This window comes from Salmo trutta, chromosome 22 (genome assembly GCF_901001165.1).
Source record: "Salmo trutta chromosome 22, fSalTru1.1, whole genome shotgun sequence".
NCBI classification, from domain to species: domain Eukaryota; kingdom Metazoa; phylum Chordata; class Actinopteri; order Salmoniformes; family Salmonidae; genus Salmo; species Salmo trutta.
The window spans coordinates 40,617,438-40,631,343 of record NC_042978.1 but is presented as its reverse complement, the minus strand read 5'-3'; positions in this window follow the sequence as shown (position 1 = coordinate 40,631,343).

Here is a 13,906-nt window from a genome sequence, read left to right as displayed (position 1 = left end):
CCCGGCAGTCACGGCCAGTTGCCCGCTGATGTATCAGATGCGATCCCAGAGCAAGGGTTCAGCGCCCCAGCCAAATGTTCAAGTTATTTGTTCTTGTCATTAAACTAAACTTTATTGTGACCCTCTCTGGCTGTTATTGCACCGGTAGCGCTTCTCCTGGACCGGACTTCATCATTTCTACTGTCTATGAATCTCCAGGGCTTTGCCACTGCACTTCACTTAGCTATAATTCCTGCTGTGTGCCCTCATACTCGGAAAGGCCAGGGGAGAGATGGGGAGAGATGGGAGGAGGGTGGAGTGGAGTGGAAAAACGGATATGACAAAAGCAAGTGTTTTTCAATTTGCTTCTCAGATTTGCAATTTAATAAACACTCTCACAGCATGCACACACTCACACAGTGTCAGCGATTTTTGTGCCTCAGTATTTGTGTGTGTTCACTCTGTTTATTTCTACATAGCCTGTTGTAGAATGGTCAACATGATCTGATTGTGATCTGATCTGATTGTCACCATGTCAAACAGTTACTAATTCAATTTTTTTCCTTTTTTTACAGGCCTACTATAGATGACAGTATACTCTTAACCCACCTCTACAGGATCACCAGGCCTCTGGCTACTTCCCTCCTTTGTCATCCATCCAGCCCCATCTAAGATCCAAACCATTAATCTGTGGCCATGGTGAGAAACATTATTATTCTTTTTATTATGGAACTTTACGTCAAAGTTTTCGTTGAGGTGAAAAATGGAAAGTGTGTTGCCTGTTAAACTGTAATGAAAAGGGTTGTGATCCATGAGTGTTGCTTTGCCTCAGTGTGCTTTACGGAGGACAGAGAGAGGGCATCCCTCGCTGGGTTTTTGTCATTTACCCACATCTTTCCATTATTCCATATGCTCCTACCTTTCCATATGGATTCCACTCTCTCTAAGTGTTATCTGTGTTATTTAAGAAAAAGTGATTTCAATCGGAATTAAAAAATATGTGTCTGAAATGTGTTTGTGGATCATTAGGACGCTTTGACTGTTACAAAAACATTGGCATTTCCTAGTTATGCTCTGGACAAGAGGTGGTTGTTTTTACAGTTTGTATATTTTCCAACGGTTGTAGAAAATCTAAACTGCAGATAAACGATGTGACATAAAACCCCAGCCCTTGTCCTGTCAAGCCCGGGTGACTTCCAGGCTGAAACTGCCTTCATATTCACCTCCTGTGAATAGATAGAGGTAACATCCTTTTCTCCTCTGTGGAAAAAAATATATATATATTTTGACGTGCTTTAGTAAGATGGTTGGCTGGCTGGATTATGCCATTTTGCATCTTTATATGTATTTGTGCGGATCTGATGACACACTCCGCCAGCAAACCAATTTTATATGTATTTGTGCGGATCTGATGACACACTCCGCCAGCAAACCATCTTTATATGTATTTGTGCGGATCTGATGACACACTCCGCCAGCAAACCATCTTTATATGTATTTGTGCGGATCTGATGACACACTCCGCCAGCAAACCATCTTTATATGTATTTGTGCGGATCTGATGACACACTCCGCCAGCAAACCATCTTTATATGTATTTGTGCGGATCTGATGACACACTCCGCCAGCAAACCATCTTTATATGTATTTGTGCGGATCTGATGACACACTCCGCCAGCAAACCATCTTTATATGTATTTGTGCGGATCTGATGACACACTCCGCCAGCAAACCATCTTTATATGTATTTGTGCGGATCTGATGACACACTCCGCCAGCAAACCAATTTCAGTGGCAATAGGAAACCTGGGTGTCGTGTTGTCATAGGTTCCCTGAAATGATTCTAGCATAATCAATCTACAATATTAATATCAACGTTTCTGAGATTCATGTCTGATCTCAGAGAAACACACAAGACAATAACAATTGTGTATAAAATTTGAATGTATTTTCAGCCATTGTAGTTTGTGTCTATGAGATGTATTAAATTTGAGTCCACTGCTGTTGGTCAAGCCTAAGGTCTGTCGCTGGTCTTAGGGAACCAACCATCACCCCTACATCTCCAACAACCCTTCTTCCCAATGAGGTAAAAAAAAAGCATGTTTTTGCTCTTTAAGATGGCGGGACATAACCCGTCCAAGGAACATAAACATGTCTGCTAGTTGGTGGAAGATGGATAGAGGCACACATGCCTGCCTTCATAAAATGGTCTTTAAACCCTCGTTCAGATCTCCTTCCCATTCCCAAGGAAGGATGAGATTAAAGGAAGAAACAAGGGGAGCCGTGCGCCCGCCCCGCAGGCTTCTGGGTAAACGTAATGGATTGGCAGGAAAGTTTAAAAGCACCGAGGGGGGAGGCCATTATGCAGAACAGGGTTGGCTGATAGTAATCTGCGCCTTGTCTCTCAGCCGCCAAAGACAAAGAACACACGCCGAGGCCCTGATTGCTTCTTAAGAAGCTTCTCCCCATACTCCGCCATGATGGATTTCCGTATTTTGACTGTTAATATGTTTGAATGAAAATTATTTATACATTTTGGCGAGGTTGAGCGCCTCTCGCCGTGATTACTGCCTCGGAGAATGAGACCGGAGGACCAGGAAATGTCCATGTCAGAGCCTGATGCATACCCAGATTATAGGCTGATTGCAGCTCAGATGAGCGCCGATGGAGAATCGTTCGCCCATGCCTGTGACAACTCCCCGTCCCTGACAAGGCCTTTTAGTTTTTCTGGTTATTGATGCATTCTGCATAAATGCATTCCGCCGGTGGTGTTGGTTGGCGGGATGGTTGGTGGGCTAGAGGGATGAGGTGATGGAGGGATGGGGGGATACGGAGGTGTGAGGGGGGTATTTAATAAACTCTGAGGCAGGGTGGCAAGCGGCGGAGAGGGAGAGAAACCTGAGTGTTTTTTATCCGCCTCGGTTTCTCGGCATGCCATGTCGACTGGGGAGCTGATCAAAAGTGAATGTCATGCAGGGGGATCTGCATGTGTGATGATGAAGCCCCAGTAGACATTCATCAGGAGATAGCGTGGTGCTGGTTCACTGAGGCGATAGCGTGGTGCTAGTTCACCGAGGAGATATTGTGGTGCTGGTTCACTGAGGAGATAGCGTGGTGCTGGTTCACCGAGGAGATAGCGTGGTGCTGGTTCACCGAGGAGATATCGTGGTGCTGGTTCCTCGAGGAGATAGCATGGTGCTGGTTCACCGAGGAGATAGCACGGTGCTGGTTCACTGAGGAGATAGCGTGGTGCTGGTTCACCGAGGAGATAGCGTGGTGCTGGTTCACCGAGGAGATATCGTGGTGCTGGTTCCTCGAGGAGATAGCATGGTGCTGGTTCACCGAGGAGATATCGTGGTGCTGGTTCCTCGAGGAGATAGCATGGTGCTGGTTCACCGAGGAGATAGCACGGTGCTGGTTCACCGATGAGATAGCGTGGTGCTGGTTCCTCGAGGAGATAGCATGGTGCTGGTTCACCGAGGAGATAATGTGGTGCTGGTTCACTGAGGAGATAGCGTGGTGCTGGTTCACCGATGAGATAGCGTGGTGCTGGTTCCTCGAGGAGATAGCATGGTGCTGGTTCACCGAGGAGATAATGTGGTGCTGGTTCACTGAGGAGATAGCGTGGTGCTGGTTCACTGAGGAGATAGCGTGGTGCTGGTTCACCGAGGAGATAGAGTGGTGCTGGTTCCCTGAGGAGATAGCGTGGTGATGGTTCACCGAGGAGATAGCGTGGTGCTGGTTCACTGAGGAGATAGCGTGGTGCTGGTTCACTGAGGAGATAGCGTGGTGCTGGTTCCTCAAGGAGATAGCGTGGTGCTGGTTCACTGAGGAGATAGCGCGGTGCTGGTTCACCGAGGAGACAGCGTGGTGCTGGTTCCTCAAGGAGATAGTGTGGTGCTGGTTCACTTGAGCAGATAGTGTGGTGCTGGTTCCTCGAGGAGATAGCGTGGTGCTGGTTCACCGAGGAGATAGTGTGGTGCTGGTTACTCGAGGAGATAGCGTGGTGCTGGTTCACCGAGGAGATAGTGTGGTGCTGGTTACTCGAGGAGATAGCGTGGTGCTGGTTCCTCGAGGAGATAGTGTGGTGCTGGTTCACTGAGGAGAGTGCGTGGTGCTGGGTGAAGGAGGGGGGGAAGAGGGGTAAGAGTCTTTACCATCAGCAGGCAGGCATTGTGTCATGGAGTTCAGATAGGGAATGGAGTCGTGTCTGGAATCACATTACAGATGCTGTGGATCCAGAGATAATCGGATGTAGAGACATGGCCAGGGAATCCATGCTCTGTCTCTGTGAGCTCCAAATTGATACAGCAAGAAGTTAACGGGGCCTCCAAGGGTCTTCACCCCTCAAAACCCCTTCTAACCAAGCCTAAATAATAGCGTATACATAATTCCATGTTCTCCTCTCTCCAGTTTTGATTCTATAGTCATAAACAGTTTTGATTAGATTTCTCAAAGTGACCTCTGGAACAAAATGAAATGTTCTTATGCCATAGGACCAACATAAATACTTCAATAGCCACTAACTGAACCTCAAACTAACCTTCCACCAAATTAGACCAACCTCAACCCAAGCCACTTTACAGTAAAATGGCATAAGCAATAAACAAGAAACAAATCTTCACACCTCCCTTCCCTTCCTTCCCCTCCCCTCCACCCCTCCCTCACCTGTTGCCCCCCCCCCCCCAAGTAACAGGCAGGCGCTGTCCCTGTCTCTGTCTCTGTTTTGGGGCCTGATTTGAATAGGAGCCTTGTTTTATGAAACTGTGTAATTGGAAGGCAGTGATTTACTGCAGTGTATACAGGGACTGCATCCAACAAAATATCTGGAAGCAGGGAATAATCACTTCCCGGCCTGCCAACGCATCTATCTGGACACAGGTATATTTTAACCACCCCGTGTTGACAGTGTTGACTATTAGCCAGCAAATAAATTATTCAGTACTCACAAGGCAGGAGAAAAATGGAAAAATCTCCTTTCTCCCCGACTAGCCTATAACAGGACAAAGCCAGCGTGGCGGGGATGGGAGTGCAGAAAAAAAGAGGCAGTCATTTTTTGTTCAATTACAAAAGGCAAATATTTATTATTTATAAGTACTTTCCTTGTATGGGTTTAAATGTTATTTATGGACCTGTTGCATAGTGATTTCCAATGTAACTCATTATTTTTAGCCAGAGGGTGTTGTAAAAGAGCAAGGATATATTTAATGACACTCTGCTAGTCGGTGCAATTACAGTGTAATCATTATGTAAAATGTGCTATTAATTAAAGCAATTTCTAGGCTAAGGAACATTATTTTCTGCAGGGCTCTTCTCTGCTCCTCATCCCTCAGAAAGCAGCCAGTCAGCGAGCCTTCTGTTTTTCACTAAAGACCTCTTTTATGTTGTGACTTGACTACATACATATTTATAAAAGAGATTTTCATCATGTACAGATTTAACCACGGGCAGATTATTCATGTGGGGGATGTCCCACAAAAGGTTTGAAAGGCAATTAGGTTTCTTTCCAATCTTATCTTTCTGTTTTCGTCTTTTGGTGGTGATAACTATATTATAAAGAGCAATGTATTCAGAAACCATAATTATGCTTCTTTACTTAGGAAAAAAAAGAATAATTCCTATTCCCACGTTATTCTACATCTATATTATGCAGATCAATAATGTACAAAGTATCTTAATGGTATATTTTATATATTGAGTTTAATTCAATGAGATTACAGAACATAGATATATCTTTGCATGCATTTTTACAAATGCTGTAACAAAATAGCTTCTCAAGTTATGTGATAATGCAGGCATGCCAACGGACTTTACAAAGTATTTCTTTAAAATTCCAGAATCTAATTGTCTTGTTCATCAGAAAGAAAATGTTGGTGTTAGCAGAGATGATGTGATTGACCCTGTGTTTTCTATGCTGGCAGGCCCTAATGTTACTGCTGAGCAGAGGGGTCATTGGCACTTCCATAGCTCTTCAGACGGAATCTGTTTTATTTACTTCTTGGTACAAAGGAAGCGATTAAGAAAACAATTACATTTCAAGAAGAATACACCCCATTCACATTGCAACTGCGATTGTTTGCTATTCAGAGAGTATTGGGCTGTAGACATAGATCTGTTACATTAGACAGTCCACCAGAGGACTGAACAATGCCTATGGGTTTAATCCTTCCCCTATTCGTGAGATGTTTACTCCTTCCCCTGTCAGTGAGATGTTTACTCCTTCCCCTGTCAGTGAGATGTTTACTCCTTCCCCTATTCGTGAGATGTTTACTCCTTCCCCTATTCGTGAGATGTTTACTCCTTCTCCTGTTAGTGAGATGTTTACTCCTTCTCCTGTCAGTGAGATGTTTACTCCTTCTCCTGTTAGTGAGATGTTTACTCCTTCCCCTGTCAGTGAGATGTTTACTCCTTCCCCTGTCAGTGAGATGTTTACTCCTTCTCCTGTTAGTGAGATGTTTACTCCTTCCCCTGTCAGTGAGATGTTTACTCCTTCCCCTGTCAGTGAGATGTTTACTCCTTCTCCTGTTAGTGAGATGTTTACTCCTTCCCCTGTTAGTGAGATGTAAGATCTTGTGATCAGTAATATACTGCTACAGTATATGCGTTGCTTGTTTTTTGTTGTTGATATATGCATGTTAACACTATTTGGAAAGATAACTGGTACAGTTTATTTAAAAATGTTTTATTGAAACTTTATCTAACTAGGTAAGTAAGTTAAGAACAAATTCTTACTTGCAATGACGGCCTACACCGGCCAGACCCGTGATCGATCCCGGGTCTGTAGTGATGCCTCTAACACTGGGATGCAGTGTCTTAGACCGCTGCACCACTCAAGGACCCAATACAGTACAGTAGAGTAGACTAGGGCATATGCTAAAGTACACACTGTGTGTTCGGTCCTATATGATTATGTATATTATGTAAATATATGCTAGGAAGCAATGTCCACTTTGTCAGCATAATTTTGTACATTTATGATACCCAATATCATCAGATTAATATTGATTATGACAATAATGCGTGCTACGAGGCTTTCGGGAAATTTACCCGCCTATTTATAGAGACCCATAGAGCATATTTATAAAAAATGATTTAACCTTTATTTAACGAGGCAAGTCAGTTAAGAACAAATTCTTATTTACGATGATGGCCTACACCGGCCAAACCCAGACGACGCTGGGCCAATTGTGAGCCGCCCTATGGGACTCCCAATCACGGCCGGTTGTGATAAAGCCTGGATTATTCTGCATCAGGTCAGACTGCCTCCCTCCCTGATCCAAAACAATCCTCTCTCAAGAAGGGTTTCCATTCATTCATAAACCTGTAGAAGATCCCTATCTAAGATCCCTATCTAAGACCACTATCTCTGTCTTTCTAAACCAGGGGTGTCAAACATATGTCCAATCCGGCCTGCGGGTGGTTTGAGTCAAAAATGAAAGAGGGAAAACTAATTCAATATACTTCAAAATGACTAAAACGAAATTGTGACTGTGTAGAAATGATAATGGACCTACATTCATACAGTTTCTTGACTGTGTCCAGCTTGCTAATAATCAACTAAGTGAAAGCTAGACAGTCAGGGAGCATAGAATATTCCCCAAACAATGGATAGACTATCTTTAGCAAATTTTGGCTCTTGAAGACCGAATGCGGCCCCCGGGGCAAATTGTTTGACACCCAGGGATGTTTGACACCCGAAGATGGTCTATACCATCTCTGGAAACAACCTCAGTTGGGACCACAATGCCTTGCTGTTATCAGGACTGACCAAAGGAGTTAAGCTCCTTGTGTCACCGTGTCTAATCTGCTGACTGTCTGAGGGCCTTACTGTGGCTCCTCGATGGAGGGCCGACTCTAACCTTAGTAATCCGTCTGTATTGTCATTCTATAAGCTTATCCACACCAACTTTTGTATTTTATGTTTCTAAAGAATTTTGTAAATACGTCACAGAAGTTTTTCATCAAACTGGCCGCCTTTTTGTCGTCTTTTTCCACAATTCTAACCTCATCAGAAATAGAAGGTGGCACATGATGATGATGATAACCAGGAACCAGTAGTTTACCAGGGTATGTCATACCTACTACCATTTGCTTAGATTGTTCTGCCAGATCTGTGCTCATCCAACAGGCCAACAAGTCTCATCTGCAGTGCATATACACACCGTGTAGGCATAGATACACACACATGCACACGCTACAGGCCCCAGCCACAACCTCCCATACTCCCTCCCCTTATCCCCACCCCCCTCTCATCATCATCAGATTTTTTCAATTTGCGAGGCATCAGCAGGTTAATAATATTATCAGGCAGAGGAGAGGCGGTAACATGATCCTTATCACAGGTAGGAATTACTAGATTTATACTGACTGGTTTATTTGTGCCGGCCAGACGGATTGTGGCACAGCCTTTTAATCCATTAAACCGTGGTGAGGTGTCAAATTAGGCTGCTTCATTAATATACCATACACCAGCACATCATGACTGGACTGAGAGAGGGAAAATAGAATTAGAGAGAGATAGAGAGAGCGAGAGGGGAGAGACAATCAGAGAGAGAAATAGGAGTAGAGGGAGGAAAGGATAGGGGGAGGGAGGAAGAGAGAGAGAGTAGTAGATAGATGGAGGGGGGAGGAAGAGAGAGGGAGTAGTAGATAGATGGAGGGGGGGGAGGGAGGAAGAGAGAGAGAGTAGTAGATAGATGGAGGGGGGAGGAAGAGAGAGGGAGTAGTAGATAGATGGAGGGGGGGAGGGGGGAAGAGAGAGAGTAGTAGATAGATGGAGGGGGGGGAGGAAGAGAGAGGGAGTAGTAGATAGATGGAGGGGGGGGAGGGGGGAAGAGAGAGAGAGTAGTAGATAGATGGAGGGGGGAGGAAGAGAGAGGGAGTAGTAGATAGATGGAGGGGGGGAGGGGGGAAGAGAGAGAGAGTAGTAGATAGATGGAGGGGGGGAGGAAGAGAGAGGGAGTAGTAGATAGATGGAGGGGGGGAGGGGGGAAGAGAGAGAGAGTAGTAGATAGATGGAGGGGGGTAGGGAGGAAGAGAGGGAGTAGTAGATAGATGGAGGGGGGTAGGGGGGAAGAGAGAGGGAGTAGTAGATAGATGGAGGGGGGAGGAAGAGAGAGAGAGTAGTAGATAGATGGAGGGGGGTAGGGGGGAAGACAGAGAGAGTAGTAGATAGATGGAGGTGGGGGTAGGGGGTAAGAGAGAGAGAGTAGTAGATAGATGGAGGGGGGGGAGGGAGGAAGAGAGAGGGAGTAGTAGATAGATGGAGGGGGGTAGGGAGGAAGAGAGAGGGAGTAGTAGATAGATGGAGTGGGGGTAGGGGGGAAGAGAGAGAGAGTAGTAGATAGATGGAAGGGGGAGGGAGGAAGAGAGAGAAAGTAGTAGATAGATGGAGGGGGGTAGGGGGGAAGAGAGAGAGAGTAGTAGATAGATGGAGGGGGTAGGGGGGGAAGAGAGAGAGAGTAGTAGATAGATGGAGGGGGGGGAGGAAGAGAGAGAGAGTAGTAGATAGATGGAGGGGGTAGGGGGGAAGAGAGAGAGAGTAGTAGATAGATGGAGTGGGGGGTAGGGGGGAAGAGAGAGAGAGTAGTAGATAGATGGAGGGGGGGTAGGGGGGAAGAGAGAGAGAGTAGTAGATAGATGGAGGGGGGAGGGTTAGGGGGTGAAGAGAGAGAGCGTAAGTAGATAGATGGAGTGGGGTAGGGGGGAAGACGAGAGAGGAGTCGTAGGACTTCATGGAGGGGCGGTAGGGGGGAAGAGAGAGAGAGTATGTTAGATAGATGGAAGGGGGAGGATGAGCAGATAGGATGAGCGCTAGTAGATAGATGGCGGGGGGTTAGGGGGGACGAGAGGAGAGAGTATTAGATAGATGGCGGGGGTGTTAGGGGGGAAGAGATGGAGAGAGTAGTAGATAGATGGAGGGGGGGTAGGGGGGAAGAGAGAGAGTAGTAGTAGATAGATGGAGGGGGAGGAAGAGAGAGAGAGTAGTAGATAGATGGAGGGGGGTAGGGGGGAAGAGAGAGAGAGAGTAGTAGATAGAGGGAGGGGGGGTAGGGGGGAAGAGAGAGAGAGTAGTAGATAGATGGAGGGGGTAGGGGGGAAGAGAGAGAGTAGTAGATAGATGGAGGGGGGAGGAAGAGAGAGAGAGTAGTAGATAGATGGAGTGGGGGTAGGGGGGAAGAGAGAGAGAGTAGTAGATAGATGGAGTGGGGGTAGGGGGGAAGAGAAAGAGAGTAGTAGATAGATGGAAGGGGTAGGGGGGAAGAGAGAGAGAGTAGTAGATAGATGGAGGGGGTAGGGGGGAAGAGAGAGAGAGTAGTAGCTAGATGGAGTGGGGGTAGGGGGGAAGAGAGAGAGAGTAGTAGATAGATGGAGGGGGGAGGAAGAGAGAGAGAGTAGTAGATAGATGGAGGGGGGTAGGGGGGAAGAGAGAGAGAGTAGTAGATAGATGGAGTGGGGGTAGGGGGGAAGAGAGAGAGAGTAGTAGATAGATGGAGGGGGGTAGGGGGGAAGAGAGAGAGAGTAGTAGATAGATGGAGGGGGGTAGGGGGGGAAGAGAGAGAGAGTAGTAGATAGATGGAGGGGGGGTAGGGGGGAAGAGAGAGAGAGTAGTAGATAGATGGAGGGGGGGTAGGGGGGAAGAGAGAGAGAGTAGTAGATAGATGGAGGGGGGTAGGGGGGAAGAGAGAGAGTAGTAGTAGATAGATGGAGGGGGGTAGGGGGGAAGAGAGAGAGTAGTAGATAGATGGAGGGGTGAGAGAGAGTAGTAGATAGATGGAGGGGGGTAGGGGGGAAAAGAGAGAGAGTAGTAGATAGATGGAGGGGGGTAGGGGGGAAAAGAGAGAGAGTAGTAGATAGATGGAGGGGGGTAGGGGGGAAGAGAGAGAGTAGTAGATAGATGGAGGGGGGGGTAGGGGGGAAGAGAGAGAGAGTAGTAGATAGATGGAGGGGGGAGGAAGAGAGAGAGAGTAGTAGATAGATGGAGGGGTAGGGGGGAAGAGAGAGAGTAGTAGAGGGAGGGAAGGATAGGGGGAGGAGGAAGAGAGAGAGAGTAGTAGAGGGAGGGGAGGATAGGGGAGGGAGGAAGAGAGAGAGAGTAGTAGAGGGAGGGGAGGATAGGGGGAGGGAGGAAGAGAGAGAGAGAGTAGTAGAGGGAGGGGAGGATAGGGGGAGGGAGGAAGAGAGAGAGAGAGAATAGTAGAGGGAGGGAGGATAGGGGAGGGAGGAAGAGAGAGAGAGTAGTAGAGGGAGGGAGGATAGGGGAGGGAGGAAGAGAGAGAGAGTAGTAGAGGGATGGGGAGGATAGGGGGAGGGGAGGAAGAGAGAGAGAGTAGTAGAGGGAGGGGAGGATAGGGGGAGGAGGAAGAGAGAGAGAGAGAATAGTAGAGGGAGGGGAGGATAGGGGGAGGGAGGAAGAGAGAGAGAGAGAGTAGTAGAGGGAGGGAAGGAGCTGACTGTTCATCAAGTAGAGATTATTATTATTCCTTCTCCTAGAGATGAGCAAATTATAAGCACACACACCTTCTTTATCTGTTTGGATAAGAGGGGGGCTGCCGTGTGGGCTGGGTGATGGATGACTGTGTTTACAGATGAGGGTGATAATGTTAAGCAGTGCAGCATTAAGCATCAATTTGCCACAGAGCCAGACCCGGGCTCCAGGCCGGGTTGGTCAGACACTAAACGAGCCCCAGACTGATGAGGTCTCCCTGGGCACCAGATTGCCTAATCTTCCCCTACTCCTCCAGATTGATAGAGTCACTGCTCACGGCGGAGATTGCAATGAGAGGACTAAGGTTGACTCTCTCTATGTTATCTGTGGTTATTGTACAACAAGGGAAGGCCAGGGTCAGTGGGCATCTCCATGGAAGAATGACTTGAGGGATAATGTAGACATGGATGAAATTGGGGGAGAACACGTGGCAATGGTTCCACATTATTCTGACATGTAGATATTATGATCCCTAGGATTTTTGGTGAGTTCCTAGAAGGACTTTTTTTTCCAGTTCCAGCCCTGACTGTAGAAGGAGGGACATGTATGTTGCCATTTTTGTCTTTTCATCAATGTTTGCTGTGTGTGTATGTAGCACGGCATCACCATGATGTTTGTCAGCATAATATCTGGTTATCAGCAGATTCCCGAAAATGAGATTTTATTTGTTTTATTGAACCTTTATTTTAACAGGGTAGATATATATATATATATATATATATATATATATATACCGTAAATTCCGGACTATAAGCCGCAACTTTTTTCCCAGCTTTGAACCTTGCGGCTTAAACAATGACGCGGCTAATATATGGATTTTTCCCGCTTTCAATTTTTTCTTCTACAAAAAAACACATTCTGTAACGTGCTCAGTTTTTTGGCGGCATGAAGCTTTCATTAGACCAATGAAATTGCCGAACGGGTTAAGGTCAAACAACTTTTTTATTTACTGTTTAGAATAAATCGAGCTTCCCATCATTCTGATTACGGTAGTCATTTTGTCACCCTCATCATGGCAAAGACACGGAGAAATGCATATGATGCAGCTTTCAAGTTGAAGGCGATTGATCTGGCTGTTGGAAAAGGAAATAGAGCTGCTGCACGGGAGCTTGGTCTTAATGTGTCGATGATAAGACGTTGGAAACCGCAGCTTGAGGAATTGACTCAGTGCAAAAAGACAACTAAAGCTTACTGCAAATCTTTTATTTTTTGTTACAAGCCGTGTTTCGTTAAAGCCTATTTATTTTTGTTACAAGCCGTGTTTCGTTAAAGCCTATTTATGTTTGTTACAAGCCTTGTTTTGTTAAAGCCTGTGTAAAGTTCATTTGTTTCAATGTACCGGTTGGCACCTGCGGCTTATAGACATGTGCGGCTTATTTATGTTTAAAAGATTTTTTTTTTTTAAATTCAGTGGGTGCGGCTTATGTTCAGGTGCGCTTAATAGTCCGGAAATTACGGTATATATATATGTATATATATATATATATATATATATATATATATAGTTGAAGTCGGAAGATTACGTACACCTTTACATATGCCAAATACATTTAAACTCAGTTTTTCACAATTTCTGACATTTAATCCTAGTAAAAATTCCCTGTCTTAGGTCAGTTAGGATCACCACTTTATTTTAAGAATGTGAAATGTCAGAATAATAGTAGAGAGAATGATTTATTTCAGCTTTTATTTCTTCATCACATTCCCAGTGGGTCAGAAGTTTACATACACTCAATTAGTATTTGGTAGCATTGCCTTTAAATTGTTTAACTTGGGTCAAACGTTTCGGGTAGCCTTCCACAAGCTTCCCACAATAAGTTGGGTGAATTTTGGCCCATTCCTCCTGACAGAGCTGGTGTAACTGAGTCAGGTTTGTAGGCCTCCTTGCTCACACACACTTTTTCAGTTCTGCCCACAAATTTTCTATAGGATTGAGGTCAGGGCTTTGTGATGGCCACTTCAATACCTTGACTTTGTTGTCCTTAAGCCATTTTGCCACAACTTTGGAAGTATGCTTGGGGTCATTGTCCATTTGGAAGACCCATTTGCGACCAAGCTTTAACTTCCTGACTGATGTCTTGAGATGTTGCTTCAATATAGCCACATAATTTGCCATCATGATGCCATCTATTTTGTGAAGTGCACCAGTCCCTCCTGCAGCAAAGCACCCCCACAACATGATGCTGCCACCCCCATGCTTCACGGTTGGGATGGTGTTCTTCGGCTTTCAAGCCTCCCCCTTTTCCCTCCAAACATAACAATGGTCGTTATGGCCAAACAGTTCTATTTTTGTTTTATCAGACCAGAGGACGTTTCTCCAAAAAGTACGATCTTTGTCCCCATGTGCAGTTGCAAACCATAGTCTAGCTTTTTTATGGCGGTTTTGGAGCAGTGGCTTCTTCCTTGCTGAGCAGCCTTTCAGGTTATGTCAATATAGGA